This window comes from Seriola aureovittata, chromosome 9, assembly GCF_021018895.1.
Source record: "Seriola aureovittata isolate HTS-2021-v1 ecotype China chromosome 9, ASM2101889v1, whole genome shotgun sequence".
NCBI classification, from domain to species: Eukaryota; Metazoa; Chordata; class Actinopteri; order Carangiformes; family Carangidae; genus Seriola; species Seriola aureovittata.
The window spans coordinates 27,438,570-27,451,303 of NC_079372.1; the positions used below are offsets into that span (position 1 = coordinate 27,438,570).

At 40.8% G+C, this 12,734-nt stretch overlaps 1 protein-coding gene across 1 annotated transcript in view; it reads left to right on the forward strand.

Annotated features, from left to right (window-relative positions):
• The window catches only part of LOC130174394 (teashirt homolog 2), a 104,144-nt gene that overhangs the window by 29,635 nt on the left and 61,775 nt on the right, over positions 1-12,734 (forward strand). Inside the window, exon 4 of the mRNA XM_056384173.1 lies at positions 7,537-7,624. The gene's annotated coding sequence lies outside the window, so the exon portion shown is untranslated. The remainder of the gene's footprint in view (positions 1-7,536; positions 7,625-12,734) is intronic.

Sequence of the window (12,734 nt, forward strand, 5' to 3'; positions counted from 1 at the left end):
AAAACAACTTGGAACCAAAAACCACTAATGCAAAACTGTGCAGCACACCTAGCTAGTGTATCGCTATACGGTGTTTTGGTGGGCTAATGAGGCAACTTCTAGACGTAATAAGTTAAAATTGTTTCTGTAAACGTTACTTTCATCTAACATGGGTAAGTGCAAGTTCAGTGAATCTGGCTTAGTTGAAAATAACAAATATGAGACCCGCTGCACCTTGTGCAAGACAACGCTAAACTTAAGAACTTAAGGGTATGAAGTCATTAGAGTTGAATGGGAAGTCATCACCCAGTATTGTAACTCCTGCAACTCCGGTAACACCCACACACATTGGTGTTTCTGTAGTTGTGAGGACAGTCATTGACATAACACATTCCCTAGCCTTTTACCCCTTCACAAATTAATGCTTAATCCTGACTCTAACTCTACGCTTAACCTAAACTTAATTGTAACCTGAACCGTAAAACCAGCCTTAACCCTCAAACAACCTTTTGAAGTCGTAGAGGTCTTAAAAAGGTCTCAAGAAGTCTTAAATTTAACACGTTGAAACCTGCAGAAACCCCGAAACAACAAATCCAGTTCTTACATGTATTTTAAATTGTAATGTGTATTTGAGTGATACTGTTTGAATGCCAAAGAGCTTGGTGACTACTAATTAACTGCTTCTTGGTGCGTAAAACACACCAGATTGCTTTTAAATGCAGCTTCCTTCATCTGTGTTCTGTCAGCTTGCATCTTCAGTAAATGACTGCAGCGTTTCGCTTAGTGTGATCATCTAAGAATGGAAAAAGAGTCACTCCTAAATGGACACTGAGGTTTTTGTTTAAATCAGATATCATGTATTGTGCTGTGTGCATTTAAATGTGCTTACTTTGCTAACAAACAATGACCCTGTAATCTCTGTAATGATTCCAAACCGAAGCCGTTTAAAGAAATGGTAGTTTGAGTGAAAGTTGTGGACAAGAGTTGCGAGGGGAGGGTGATGGGGGTGGGTGGTGGAAGAGGGGTTTCTAGACAATTCAAGCATTTGTACGGCTTGATTATACATAGCGACGCTGTGATAAGGCTTCATTGAAATTTACAACAAGCAATCTCTACCATATGGACTCACCAAATGGAGATCACAGACTAGCAAAAGCAATCAGCTTTTTAATTAACAGAATTAACAGTGCGATGTTAAACCATAATGACAGCAATAAAAACAGTTGATGTGACAATCAAAGTGCACCAAAAACATTCATAACCATTATTTTCATTAGTCTGAGAGAAAGACAATAGCAGTGAGTGGGGTTATATTGGAGAGGGATCTCAGACCCCCCCCTGTAATCACACTTGAATTAGCTGCAGATACTGCAAATACTCCAATAGGCCATAAAACACGGGGTCACACAACTCTCACTTGGGTTTATCTTGGACACTTCATTTCATGTTGGCCCCATCCTTTGAAGGAGTGAGCAGTGTCAGAGGCAATAAACATCTTGCATTGTGAAACATTTCTGACTGTGACATGAGGCTCAGATCTACAAGAAGTTGGCCGATCCGCCGAGATTCATCTTCCAAAGCAGCCACTGCTGCACCACGACCAGAGATCTGATCAGCAGCTCAGAGACTTTGGCAGAAAATAGCAGTTTATTGACCATAAAAAAAAAAAAAAGGAACGTGTGCGTGTACACATAAAAGCACAAGCGCACGTCCGCACACGCGTCCACACACAAACACCTACACATACAGAGATAAACCATAGCACCACAGCAAGGGCCATACCCCCGGCAACAGCACACAAAAGAAAGTCAAATTATTAGAAATAATGAAAAGCCATCAATAAGAATTCTGCAGAGACTCATTTCATTCTGTTTTCAACAGCGCTTTTCAGCCTATTATTTTCTGTAAATGTTAACATCGCCAAGCCTGCCTATTGATTCTATTATTTTTGACCTTGCATTAGTGTCGGCTAATCTCGCATGCTATAAAATTTCATTTCATAGTGAAAAATACTCCAAGGCCCTAAGGGTGAGTTATACACAGGTTGCGGCACCCCTGGGATTCATAAGTGCACATGCGGGTAAACAAACCGTACATTTAATGTTTCTTAGATGAGTGAGCAGCGCTGGGGGTTTCATTTCTTCCTAAACCTCCCGGATTTTTTTTTTTCTTTCTTCTTTGTGAGGTGGCTCAAAGTGAGGGTTAGGTTAGAGAGGCTCATTCAAAGATGAATGTGAGGAATCTTCCAAAACGATATTGTATTTTCACTCCCGCACACAGGCCTGAAAAGAATGCTGATCCAGGGAAGCCAAATACTTTTTTTTTCCTTTTCTTTACAGTGCATGTATGAAGCATCACCGAAGATTGTTACATTTTTCAGATCAGATTCAGGAATGACCCAAACTTGACCTGGATGGGAGAACAATGAAGCAGCACCCACTCTGCACAGACTATTATTCAATTGACACATAATAATCCCCAGTTGTAGTCGAATACAGAAAAAGGAAAGTTTATAGTAATCATAAAATGTGAAATGAGAGCTGGTACCTTGATAGGAAAGCTAAGAAAAATACTTTCATCATTGATTTGGAGGTATAGACAACAGCAGTAAGTCCTCACAGACTTAAAAAAAAATTAGCATATTTATGTTGGAGCGGCCCTGGTTGAAAAAAAACCTCCCAGATTACAATGTTTACAAATTTGTGTTAAATATTGTAGGTAAAGTACAAGAAATATATATATTTTTGTGGGGCAGAGGGAGGGAGAGAGGGGATGACATGCAAAGGGCCACGGGTCGTATTCAAACCCGGGCCGCTGTGGTTATAAGCCTTAATAGTACGCGCTCTATCAGGTATTTTGTGTGTCGTAACTGCCCTCCATCAGATTATTCTGGAAGTAATCAAAATTTGGATGAAAGGACAAGTAGGTGGCTGTCAAAATAAAGTTTACCAAAGAACAATTTTAACAACAGCAAAACAATGTCAAAATGTCTGTAAGAACTTATACTCAGTCGGCATAATTCAAGCTTCAGGTGTTTGTCTGCTCATCCCAACTAAACCATGATGTGATTTTCTGAGTTTGATATATAAAGGGCTTTCTTTACTCCCCTTACAAGCAGCTGCAATGTTACAGAAAAAGAAATGTTGCAGAATTGTAAGTGAACTCTCTCTATCTTAATATCTCCAAGGGAATTTGGTGAATTTTGCTAAATGAGAGCTTCTTTGAATTTGCCTATAACATACAATTAGATGCATGAAATTTGGATTCCGGCTGCACAAGTAGTTTACAATGTGTTTTTATTTTTTTCTCTGGTTACCTTCCTTGTAGCCGCTACTTGTAGAAAACTTTGTTCCCCATGAAATATAAATTTGCTCATTCAGAATTCCTAGAGGATGAGTAAGTGATAAAAATGGATGAAGTATTAACTCTCTTTTGCGTATAATCACTCCAATATTTTCACCTCAGAGACTGCAACACTAACTCAAAAGTCCACTTTGAGCTCTGCACAGAATCAAGCGAAAGAAATATTAACTTTGTGTTAACTTATAAATCTGCAGGTAGTTATAACATCATGAGAGTCTAAAGCCTGTAATAAAGGTCTGAATGGTCATGTTTATCAATACATAAATCCCGATAATACAGCTACACTCAAAGACTGTTTTTAATTAGGCCAACATTAAAATGCCATTATCAAATAAATACAGCTAAATAACTGGTTTATTTTCTGTTGGTGAACCTGATGCACAACACTGTCTGTTAATGGAGACCAGACTTGGCCAGACAGTCTGGGTTTACGTGTCTGAATAAATCAGGAATCATACAGTCATGTCATGACATCAATCTGCCGGCCCAATCATAGATCTAATCTGTGCTTTTTATTCTCAAATCATTTGATAAGCATGGCTGTGATTATCATCCCGCCCTGTTCATTGTTTTTTTTTGTGTGTGTGTGTGTGTGTGTGTGTGTGTGTGTGTGTGAATGTGTGTGTGTTTTTTTTTTTTTTATTCACGTCCAGATTAGTCTGCAGATGTGTGTTTATCTATTTTTAATGTTCCTCCTACCTTATCACACTTTTCAATTTGGAACTTTTGACGCAAACATGCTGGAGCACTTTGCTGCAGCTCCAAAATTAGAGAGAGAGAGAGAGAGAGAGAGAGAGAGAGAGACCCAGTGATTTTCCAACAGTGGATGCCTGTGTTCTGGGTGTCACTTTGGTTAATAATCTCCTACCAATCCTTCAACTTGGGTGCACGTTCAGGACGCTTCAAACCATGAAAACAGCTGGCTTTGTGCAGCCCAACTGTCAGAGTCTCCTTTGCTGTCGATGATGGAAATATCAAACCAGTGAGCCGTGAGTGGACATCTCAATCTGAATCTCTTCAGCTCAGCTAAACCACAGCCGTCCTCCCACTGATAATTCATGCAACATACACTCACATTAGCAGCACGCTGAACCGTCTCTATACTGTACTCTCCCCTTCTTGCAATGATACACAGGCAACATCAAGCTCAGTAATTCTGTTAAACTTGAAATGAAATGGATTTTTTTTCCATGTCTTAGACTTGGCCATCACTTTGATACACAATTGTCCAATGAGCATCAGTTCAATATCTATTGCGGCTCCTGCTGTGGCTTCAAATGTTGAACAAAAGAAAAGTGAATTTAATGAAGAGTTCAGTGATAAACATAAGACACAGCATTTTCCCCACAAAGCACATATAGTTCCAGAAATGATCTCCATTTAGGGGATGAGCAGTTTAACGTTGATACCATCAGGTGAACACAACATCAGTCCTTTTTCAGCTGTTACTACATTATCATGCTGCTCTCAGTTGCTCTGCCAGCATGCACTCAACCTCCCCATTTATTTTAATCATCACATCAAACTAAAAAAAAAACAAAAAAAAAATGAGGAGTAATAGGTGTGGCGTTCCATGGGAATCATAATCAACACACGTCTAAACATTTCAGTCATTCGTCAAATAAAAACAAAGGATATATCAGTATCTATTTAGAAAACCTGGATCTTAGATTTATTAACAACTAGATAGGATGGAAATTAAAACATTGAAGTTGGTTGGTTTTCCACAGAGAGCAGATCACAGTCGGATGTTCAGAGGAGAGGAGGAAGGAATGCCGTGTTTGTTTTCCTTCTTCAGACCACCATTATGTGTTTTCAATACGATGTGAGTCGGAGATAAAATTATAGAAGTCCCCAGGGCTCATCCAAGTTTAACAAAGCACCAAGGACAGACAACCTTAAGCCCACACAGCGCTACAATCCTCCTCTCATGGAGAATGTAATAAATAAATGAGCAGATGAGTTTGGTTCTGACAAGTGAGGGACATGGTGCTCCCTGTGCATTTTTGATAGTGATCTAATTCATCTGGCAGGCGTGGATGTTGATTAAATCAGAATGTCAGCCACTTGACAGGACAAGACACAAGCCGGCGTGGAACCTGTTTGAACAGCGTGAGCCGTGCAAGATGGCCAGGGAGATTTGCAGCGCTGCGTGGCTGCTGAACTCTACGAGCCGCCCTGTTATCATCGCTTCCCACAACACGTCCAGAGAGACAGACAGACAGACAGACAGACAGACAGAAAGAGAGAGACGTGGAGGAATCCACCGAGGCCAACCTCTTCTGTTTTCTCTCAGGGTGACATCCGCCCTCTGACACCCTGGGTAAACAGAAGGGTGTGATGGCACGACCATGTTCCCCTTCACTCATATGTGCTTGATGCCTCCATCAAATCTCCTTGACAATCACAGAGCCGGCGGCAAGACATACGTACGTGCTGAAATCACGGGCCCTGTAATTACGGGGAACCAAAGCCTCTCCGAGCAGACTCACTATATGAAAGACCATCAATGGCAAATCAGAGCAAAGAATGCTAAGGGTTGGTCTGTCGGCAGCCGCACACAATAGGAGCATGATAAAGGGGGAGTTTCAGAGACAGAAATCGTTGAGGCAGGTTGCTATTTAACTGATGAGTGCCTCTCCAGAATCACTATATCTGTGGAAAACTATTGCTTTCACCCAAATTCAGCACAATACCCCCAACCATCTGCCAAAATATGACAACAGACTGATGTAAACACACTTTGGAGAAAGGATACACACTGCTCGAGATTCCTTACATAGACAAGAACTACAACTGACACTTGGCAATCTCTGACGTCAGATCACTGTTGTCTAATCAATATCTTTATGTAATATCTTTATATCACTTTATCTTAACGTGTTTATCTCGACGGTGGGATTGAGATTTGGCACAAAATGAAACAGAATCGAGTCCTCGGGTGACTCCTCTCCTGCCTCCCGCTCACCTTCCTGCATGCACAGCTCCAAGGAGGTCAAAGTTACATGTACAAAGTCACTCTACTAATCTCCTTTGTCACTCATAAAATTTACACAACATCTCCCTCATGGAGGCCTGTCAGTTTGCTGCTGCCTGTGGCTGTCAGAGAACACAGATAATTACTCGGAGGGATCAGAGAAGGCCTTGATTATTTATAGGGCTGGATGTCTGAAAAGAAAAAATACTATATGCTGCTTTGAATGATTTCCTCTTAGTAATAATATAAGATTATTATTGCTCTGGATTTTTTTTTCTTTTGTTTTAACAATGTAAGGATTTTATTTATTACTCACAAAGTGAAAATTTTTTTTGAATAAAGTCTGAAGTGTGAGATAGAACTTTTTCTAGAATCTCAAATGGCCATAAAATATTGAGACTGAACAGTCAGAGAAATCTATTACATCCTCTTCAAGTGAAACTTTCTGCCAGTGCACGAGAAGCTGTCTCTCATGCTGGACATGACACACTGGACATACGTCATACTCAGTCTGTGGCATATGAGCAATGCTGGTCAGATGAATGACACGAGGATGAAACAGTCAAAAACATGGTGTTTTTGTTCACTTTTTGTGGCTATGATCTCAACTGCTGTTTGGGTTTCATTCTCTCCCGTGATAGCAGCATGAAAAAGCCCATGAATTATACTAAGCCATGTGTGAGGAAAAGAGGGAAGAAATGACGATCACGTTACAGTGATGACTGCTTTTGATTTACCTCACCTTCAGATCACAAGCAACTCCTTTTTTTTCTGTAGAAAACTGTGCTGTAATTTAATGGTTTAATAGCCCAGTAATATTTGGGATTTAAAGTCCCTGAAAACTTGCTTGGCTTCAAATCTTAAATAGCTCTCCCTAAAACTGAATGTTCATGGCTAAATAAGCAACAATCAAACTACAGGTCAATCATTGTTTTATCAACAAAATCTATGATAAAAAACAGAAAGTATCCTACATGAAAATGAGAATGACGGTTGACTACGTCAGTGGTTCTCAAACTTTTTCGCATCAAGGACCCCTAAAGTGACACAAAGTAGACCATGGACCCGGGTATGATTAGATTAGATGATAAGATTTTGCTTTTAGATGTTCTAGTTACAGAAAGTGTTTGAAACCCATGAGCATATTGTCATATATTCTGTCATTGTGTTACTAATGGAAGGAATTGTAGTGAAAATAAATTATTCCCCTTTTGCAGGGGACCCCCAGGAACCCTCATAAGGACCCCTTGTGGTCCCAGGACCCCAGTACCAGGACTAAGGAAATAATATATTACTTACATAAAGGTAAGCTTACATAACATTATCAAGTGCTGTGGATGTAGTGTTAGTATTAAGTTGGGTATCCGTGTTGTGTTGCTATTTGAAGGAATGTGTAAATGCCAGGATTAATGTCGGGATCAACCATCGACTTGCTACAGAAATATCTCGATGTTATTCAGTGTTTTAGCTTCTCTTCTCAAGCTGAACTCCAGACAATGAACAGTGTTTTAGTGAACAAGTGAGTAAATCCAGCTTCTGGATGATTTGCTGCTCTGTGCTAATGCTAATGCCAATGCTAGGGCTAGGTGAGCAGGAATGATGCGCAGTGAGCAGTTCTGTTCAAACAGCCCGAGTTTGGGGAAATGAGGAAATGAAAACACGGGAACGGGAACAAATAAACAGCGTCTTTTCCACCAACCATGCGATTGACAAGAATGAGGCATGTATCCATGGTAACACAAAAAAGATGGTGGCAGCTGTAAAATGCTTAGACTACTTTGAGACTAAACTTTCACTTACAAAAACTGATATACATATACAACAGGTGCCAAAATTACCACTGCTTTATAGGATTTATTAAAATCTGCTTCATCTGGACTCTGTGGTTGTGGTTCTGATCAGGCTAGACTCACAGTGACCAAACAAGGATCAGGATCAAGCATGTTTTCAGGGGTTTTAAAGCCCTGGTTAAAACCATCTCACGGCTGGTCATACCTTCCAAATACATGTGCCTGTTTAAATCTAATACGCCATTTAAATGCCAGCTTAATAAGAGATGGCAATTCCATGTGCAAATCAATTTGATATCTACAGGGACTGAAAAGTGCACATCACACATTACGAGCCAGGATCAAGCTGGGGGTAGGTGCCTCTCCTCTCAGAATTACAAGGAGAGTTTGCAGACGGATATGAATTTACAATTAGTCTCATTCTGGCGACTTCTTAAGGTTTGTGACAGTGTCTGGGGTTCCACTAAAGGCCATGTGTGTGAAGCCATGAATTTCTTGCGACAGGCTATGATACCAGAGAGGCTATATTTAGGGAGGATAACTAGTACTGCACGGTATAATCTGACATTTGTACCACAAGGGAGTCATACTGCATTGCTCACAAATGACAGTGTCACTGTTGGTTTGTGTCCCCGGTGGAATAGGTTAAAGAGAACAAAACATGTTTTTGCAGTGGAGTGCCGCTCTGCAAGACAGATCTAATAAAACTGTATTTGATTGTGGGGGTATGATCTGACTGTGGCTGTCACTGGTGAGTGAGCCCCCTGAGCGCGGAGACAGCAGCAGTCTGGTTGAAAAGGAACAAAGAGTCCCTGGGAGCGGTCTCAGTAGACTCTGAAACAGGAGTCTGCATGACTGGCCTGCTTTTGATGGCTGACTTCAGCAGGGCATTTCAACTTCCCCTCTCCTTCTCTGGCCCTCTAACCGGGGACAAAGAGAACAAACAGAGGCCACTGTTGTTCTGGCTTTAATAGCTGTAGATTTTCCTTAGATTTCAAAGCACATCACCTAATATGAGCTTTTCATGAATAAACATGCTGCATGTCTTGGGCAGCGTAACATTTTTATCAATCTACAGTAACACTTTCTATCTGATCCCTCATGTGGCGTCGTAGTTTAAATTATAACATCAACCGTCGTATTTGAGTACCTGTCAAATCCTTTTAAAGAAAACAAGCATGATGTAATTCTGTTCAACCAGGCAATTCATTAGCCCAAGTCAAACACTCGTCCTTCTGCAGTTGGCTGCTGTTGTCTACCCCTTGGGGTGGGGTTGGGGGGGTGGGGGGTGGGGGGTGGAGGAGCCACTTGCGTCCACATTCACCAAGGTGATCAAACCTGCGTCAGCCTACACCTGCCTCCCCTCTCAGGAGGAACCAGGACAGGCTGCACAACAAAGCTGCGGCGGCACACTTGGGGAGTTCGGCTAACTGCGTCTTCAATCACCACATCTCAGCGCCATCCGAGGATTGCGGGCATTTAGGGAAAAAAAAAAAAAAAAAAGAAGCAGGAATGTACATGGAGGAGTTTGTTTAGGATGCATACTGCACCAGCTGATTGATGCACGAGGAATATTCCAGCCACTTAGCCACTGTAGTGCTCTAGCAGTTATATGACACCTTGCATTTTTCTATACAGCCTCTGCACACTCTTCCAAAGCACCCTGCAGATGGAGAAACAGTATTGCTAATAAATAGACATATGGAATATGAGTGTTCAAGACATCTTTACTAGGAGACAGTAAAGCCATGTTAGCCGAGGCAGTAGAATATTATACCAGCTAGATGCTCAGTGGAGATTTGGGGATCAGCAATGTGCAGGCTGTTTTTTTTCAATGATATGTTTGAATTATTTCTTATGGGTGTGCATAATGGCAATATAAATCTTTCTGGGTGTGCAATTACAAAGACTGGCATGGTCTATTCCCCGCTGGGTGATCGCCTGCGAACAATGACATATTACTGGCTGGCCGGCAGTGGTCATTAAGAACTGATATGGGATTTATGGCCAGTCTTTAAACATGAGATGGCATTAAAGAGATTTGAATACAGTCAAAATGGCACAAAGAATCCTGCCTGAGCAAGATGAAGCTAATGAAGTGTGTTGGAAAGCAGGGGAATATAAAGTTATTTTGGGTAAAGCCAATTTCTCATCAAGCAAAATGAGTCTGATTTTAATCACGGGTTGTCAGAGTCCATAACAAGCTCGCTGTGTTATTATGGTATTGTATTGGTGAGGTTTTATAGAGCTGTAATGAGCAAAAGTTTAACAATTAATATATTAACACACGGTTCAATTTGTAATAATAAAATACACGTTGAAAAGCAGATGACAGAATGTGAAATCGTGACGTGAGGTATGAAGGGCACGAGGCGATTATATTACACAAAATTTACAAATGACGCCAGACCTTGAGAGGCGGCGCAGTATCATGGCAGTCAGTGTTTCTGCATGGCGACAAAAGCTCTCCATATAATGCTGCTAATTTCCAGTGGCAATTAAGGAGTCTTACATTCCACATGATACCTGCTGAGTGAGTATAAGGAGCTTAAACATCAGATGTGTTCATTGGAAAGTGAGAAATAAAGACTTTGCCTCATCATATTAGTGCCAGCCCTTAAAGTGACTGTTTATCATGAGGTAGTGCTCAAGGTTTTAATGAGCTCCCTGCCTGTTCTAGTATAATTCCAATTAGTCCCTCCGTCTCATATAATGGCATGATTACCTTGTGAAGCCTCCATTGTTTTCTGTACAAGCCTTGAAAGGAACCCTGACTATTTTAATCTGTTTCCCAGTGGCAGCGCACCTGCCAAGCCAGTTACACCTCCTGCAGAATGATCACAGGTATTGGTTCATTAATACAGAGAATGGCAGTGTATGAATCCCCCCCGGTCACACCTAGCGGATAGATAAAAAAATGAATGTTAAAATCGCATTTTTTTTTTTTTTTGACTGCATTTCTCTCTCAATATTAAATTCACACCATTCAGATTTGCATTCAGCGAGGAGAAGGCGGAGTTTATTGAAATAAGAAACCTGCAAAATAGCAAAAATATTGTGCATATTTTACTTTTTGTCTCGGGTTGTATCTCAAACTGCTCGTGTAATAGTTATCATGAATATCTCAGCCCACTTATTATAAAGTGAGACTGATCTCAGTCAAAGTGAGGACAAATCCTGCAGCTGTGTCAGCCTCTAAAGTAAGGGCCATTACCTCAATTTTGGTCGCTGCCATTTCAGAGAGAGGGAGAGAGAAAGAGGGAGAGGAGAAGAAGCTATTTTTGATCAAAACCCAGGCAAGAGGAGAATCAGTCATTAGCAGCAGACATTTGCACTGTCATCTTGTTTGGACAGCCTGTGGCTTCCACTTGAAGACAGTTCTGGTTCTAGAGGAGATGCACCCGCCGCCTCGTCCCTCGCAGTCTCTCCACACACAGGGCTGATTTAACCAAGAAACTCACCATAAAACCAAAACCACCTATCACTGATATATTTGCATAACAATAATAAAAATCAGTGCAGTGCTATTGTTGTTGATTCAATCTTTTCTTTTTTGCAACCTCCAGTGCAGCACGCTCTAACCCACACCATGTTTTTCCCAGTATCTTGGTAACTGATACAGGGCTCCGAGGACACTGTCTTGCACAAGAAACGTTTCATTCAAATCGCACTTTAACAGGGTATCAGCAACAACGAGCACAATAGGGGTGGGTGGTAATAACCAGAAACCTAAAACTGAATTTAGATTTTTTCTCTCAGATTTGACACTCGCGCAGAATAAGAGACAGGAGGAGAAGAAATGGTAATCTGCAAGAAAACCCTTAAAAGAATCAATTTGGCAAGGTGTCTGCGAATGTGACTTTATCCGGCACTGTGATTCCGACTGTCTCCTGTAAGAGTGGGATGACTGTCTTTCTTCCCCGCTGACAGGCAGACCCAGGCCAAATTGACAGTTCTTTAAAGCGCCTGACAGAAAGCCGCATTAATTAAGTCATTGCTGGACTTTAATTGTGTTAAGAAGTTGAAAAAAAAAATCTAATATGAGAAAAGGTTACCAAGTCCTCCGTGGTGTCAGATTTTCTACTTTCTATGAATATTAATGTGCCTAATGAAGACAATCTTCGCTTCATCTCCCCATTGTTCTGTATTCAGGTGCCAAGCTTTCACAGCCATTGATTTGTTGTTAAAGAACAAATATGTCATGGGAGAAAATGACTGCCATGTCTTTTATCTTAAATTTATCAAGAAAAACGCCTCTCTTTTCAGTTGAAGTGTGTGGTTTTTTTTTTTCTTTTAGGTTTTTTTTTTTTGTTATTCTAAAAAGATTTTAGCTGAGTGAGTGTCATGCAAAAGTTGTCAAGGTGTGTTTAGGTGTTAATTAAACGTGGTAAGCCAATTTTTGCTGTTCTGCTGTGAACAGGGAACAAAAGGAAATTCAGATTTCACAAGGTGCGGTGGACAACAAGTAAATTCAAAGCCAGCAAAGCAAACCAAGTCTTTGTTTTTAACCAGAGGCATACAATATTTAGCTTTTAGCATCCAGCACTTGAGCATATCTGTTCAAAAATATAACACAAATCACATTGAATGCTATCAGGGTGGAGGAGAGTAAACGTGTGGAGGAT